Genomic DNA, 4,101 nt, shown 5'->3' with positions numbered 1-4,101 from the left:
GGTAGTTAGGGCTGTGTTATACACTCTATACCATGGTAGTTAGGGCTGTGTTATACACTCTATACCATGGTAGTTAGGGCTGTGTTATACACTCTATACCATGGTAGTTAGGGCTGTGTTATACACTCTATACCATGGTAGTTAGGGCTGTGTTATACACTCTATACCATGGTAGTTAGGGCGGTGTTTTACACTCTATACCATGGTAGTTAGGGCGGTGTTTTACACTCTATACCATGGTAGTTAGGGCGGTGTTATACATTCTATACCATGGTAGTTAGGGCGGTGTTATACATTCTATACCATGGTAGTTAGGGCGGTGTTATACATTCTATACCATGGTAGTTAGGGCGGTGTTATACACTCTATACCATGGTAGTTAGGGCTGTGTTATACACTCGTTACCATGGTAGTTAGGGCGGTGTTTTACACACTATACCATGGTAGTTAGGGCGGTGTTTTACACACTATACCATGGTAGTTAGGGCTGTGTTATACATTCTATACAATGGTAGTTAGGGGGATATATACTGTGTTCAATCACCATATCTACCGGTTAGTGAATAATTAGGACTCTTGACTATGGGGATATGTGGTTTTAGAACATGGAATCACGTGGAACCATGTTCCATGATGTTCTGGGGCTATTAAGGCATTCTCCAACCAGACACCCCTAGAGGATTCATTGAGGTATTGGCTCTAACGCCAGGGGGTGTGAGAGGGAGAGGGGGAGACGGGGAGGCTGAAGGAGAGATGGATAAAGTGAAAGGAGAGACGTTAATTCTCTGTGTTTCTAGGTCAGAGCCTAATTGATTTGCTGATTAGTGGTCCATCAAGCTGAAACACAACCTGCTGCTTTAAACAGGAAGGGATTGGGCTCAGTGTGTTGCTTTTTACACTGACAGCAGTAGTCCTGGTAATAACAATGACCATTTTCTATTCATATTATTAAAATGAGTATGATAAAAAAAATATTAGGGTTCGGTCATTTGACAAAACTCTTGAATCTCCAATATCGGGGCTATAAAACCCAGAAATATGATAACAGTAATATCATACAGTTGGAGATACAATTAACGAAGTTCTACATTTTGTCAAAGATGATTTTAACGTGCTGTCTTTTGTTACCGCAACAGGGAATTGAAAATAAATAGTAATTAATCTTTACAGTAATTAAATAATAAAAAATTGTTCTGTTTAATTTATTCATCAATTGGGAACCAATCAGATTTCCTTTGAGCCCAACACAACACAACATACACAAGAAGTGTCAGGGGAGAATATATGATGAATCCCATCAGGGAATATCCATGCGTTCATCATGTAGGATAGAGATGTGTTTTCACGCAGTGCAATACGTAGACATTATCACCGCAATGATCTCTTCAGCAGTACAACATTTCCCAGATAACATCATGATCTCTTCAGCAGTACAACATTTCCCAGATAACATCATTTATATTTAACATCATGATCTCTTCAGCAGTACAACATTTCCCAGATAACATCATGATCTCTTCAGCAGTACAACATTCCCCAGATAACATCATGATCTCTTGAGCAGTACAACATTTCCCAGATAACATCATGATCTCTTCAGCAGTACAACATTTCCCAGATAACATCATGATCTCTGAGGAGGAGGGAAACCACGTCTATTGACGGCTTTAAAAGATTTAAAGACAACCACAAGAAGAAGGAGGGCGTGTGTTAATATTGCTGTGATACATCTGGATGTTTCTTTATTCAGGATTTATTTAACCTTTAACCTTTTATTTGATCTCAGTGTAACTGAATGTGCAACACACTGTGGTCCAGATGAATGTTGTCATAAATACAACTACAATACATGGAAGTTAAAAAACAACATGTTTTTAAAGGCAACAAGAAGGCAGGGTAGCCTAGTGGTTAGAGTGTAGGGACGGCAGGTAGCCTAGTGGTTAGAGTGTAGGGACGGCAGGGTAGCCTAGTGGTTAGAGTGTAGGGGCGGCAGGGTAGCCTAGTGGTTAGAGTGTAGGGACGGCAGGGTAGCCTAGTGGTTAGAGTGTAGGGGCGGCAGGGTAGCCTAGTGGTTAGAGTGTAGGGACGGCAGGTAGCCTAGTGGTTAGAGTGTAGGGACGGCAGGTAGCCTAGTGGTTAGAGTGTAGGGACGGCAGGTAGCCTAGTGGTTAGAGTGTAGGGACGGCAGGGTAGCCTAGTGGTTAGAGTGTAGGGACGGCAGGTAGCCTAGTGGTTAGAGTGTAGGGACGGCAGGGTAGCCTAGTGGTTAGAGTGTAGGGACGGCAGGGTGGCCTAGTGGTTAGAGTGTAGGGACGGCAGGGTAGCCTAGTGGTTAGAGTGTAGGGACGGCAGGGTAGCCTAGTGGTTAGAGTGTAGGGACGGCAGGTAGCCTAGTGGTTAGAGTGTAGGGACGGCAGGGTAGCCTAGTGGTTAGAGTGTAGGGACGGCAGGTAGCCTAGTGGTTAGAGTGTAGGGACGGCAGGGTAGCCTAGTGGTTAGAGTGTAGGGACGGCAGGTAGCCTAGTGGTTAGAGTGTAGGGACGGCAGGGTAGCCTAGTGGTTAGAGTGTAGGGACGGCAGGTAGCCTAGTGGTTAGAGTGTAGGGACGGCAGGGTAGCCTAGTGGTTAGAGTGTAGGGACGGCAGGGTAGCCTAGTGGTTAGAGTGTAGGGACGGCAGGGTAGCCTAGTGGTTAGAGTGTAAGGACGGCAGGTTAGCCTAGTGGTTAGAGTGTAGGGACGGCAGGGTAGCCTAGTGGTTAGAGTGTAGGGACGGCAGGGTAGCCTAGTGGTTAGAGTGTAGGGACGGCAGGGTAGCCTAGTGGTTAAATCAAATCAAATCAAATTTATTTATATAGCCCTTCGTACATCAGCTGATATCTCAAAGTGCTGTACAGAAACCCAGCCTAAAACCCCAAACAGCAAACAATGCAGGTGTAAAAGCACGGTGGCTAGGAAAAACTCCCTAGAAAGGCCAAAACCTAGGGAAACCTAGAGAGGAACCGGGCTATGTGGGGTGGCCAGGGACCGGGTAGAGATTATAACAGAACATGACCAAGATGTTCAAATGTTCATAAATGACCAGCATGGTCGTGTAAGGCAGAACAGTTGAAACTGGAGCAGCAGCACAGTCAGGTGGACTGGGGACAGCAAGGAGCCTTCATGTCAGGTAGTCCTGGGGCACGGTCCTAGGGCTCAGGTCAGTTGAAACTGGAGCAGGAGCATGGCCAGGTGGACTGGGGACAGCAAGGAGTCCTCATGTCAGGTAGTCCTGGGACAGGTCCTAGGGCTCAGGTCCTCCGAGAGAGAGAAAGAAAGAGAGAAGGAGAGAATTAGAGAACGCACACTTAGATTCACACAGGACACCGAATAGGACAGGAGAAGTGATATAACAAACTGACCCTAGCCCCCGACACATAAACTACTGCAGCATAAATACTGGAGGCTGAGACAGGAGGGGTCAGGAGACACTGTGGCCCCATCCGGTTAACAGGAAGGATATAACCCCACCCACTTTGCCAAAGCACATCCCCCAGTGGTTAGAGGGATATCTTCAACCACCAACTTACCATCCTGAGACAAGGTAGCAAAGATCTCCGCCACGGTACAACCCAAGTGGTTACAACAGTGAATCAACCCACCCAGGTGACGTAGGGACGGACGAGAGAGCCCCAGCAAGGTGACTCAGCCCCGTGGGTTAGAGGCAGAGAATCCCAGTGGAAAGAGGGAACCGGCCAGGCAGAGACAGCAAGGGCGGTTCCTCCAGAGCCTTTCCGTTCACCTTCCCACTCCTGGGCCAGACTACACTCAATCATATGACCCACTGAAGAGATGAGTCTTCAGTAAAGACTTAAAGGTTGAGACCGAGTTTGCGTCTCTGACATGGGTAGGCAGACCGTTCCATAAAAATGGAGCTCTATAGGAGAAAGCCCTGCCTCCAGCTGTTTGCTTAGTTCTAGGTTAGGAGGCCTGCGTCTTGTGACCGTAGCGTAGTGTAGGTATGTACGGCAGGACCAAATCAGAGAGGTAGGTAGGAGCAAGCCCATGTAATGCTTTGTGGTTAGCAGTAAAACCTTGAAATCAGCCCTTGCTTTGACAGGAAG

The 4,101-nt window shown here is 46.8% G+C and overlaps 1 long non-coding RNA gene across 19 annotated transcripts in view; it reads left to right on the top strand.

Moving 5' to 3' along the window:
* Nucleotides 1-1,881: 1,881 nt before the first annotated feature.
* LOC127928471 (uncharacterized) overlaps nt 1,882-4,101 on the top strand; it is a 3,685-nt gene continuing 1,465 nt past the window's right edge. For 9 of the 19 annotated variants that reach the window (XR_008131214.1, XR_008131213.1, XR_008131211.1 and 6 more), the window contains exons 1-2: nt 1,882-2,092; nt 2,254-2,385. This is a non-coding gene — a long non-coding RNA (uncharacterized LOC127928471). Of the gene's footprint in view, nt 2,093-2,156; nt 2,581-4,101 lie in introns of all 19 variants that reach the window. The other 10 variants (XR_008131225.1, XR_008131209.1, XR_008131224.1 and 7 more) reach the window with 8 other exon arrangements.

The sequence above is a fragment of the Oncorhynchus keta genome, unplaced genomic scaffold, assembly GCF_023373465.1.
Source record: "Oncorhynchus keta strain PuntledgeMale-10-30-2019 unplaced genomic scaffold, Oket_V2 Un_scaffold_2662_pilon_pilon, whole genome shotgun sequence".
Classification (NCBI taxonomy): Eukaryota; Metazoa; Chordata; class Actinopteri; order Salmoniformes; family Salmonidae; genus Oncorhynchus; species Oncorhynchus keta.
The sequence above is the reverse complement of the archived record's forward strand: the minus strand, read 5'-3'. Positions and strand labels throughout refer to the sequence as shown.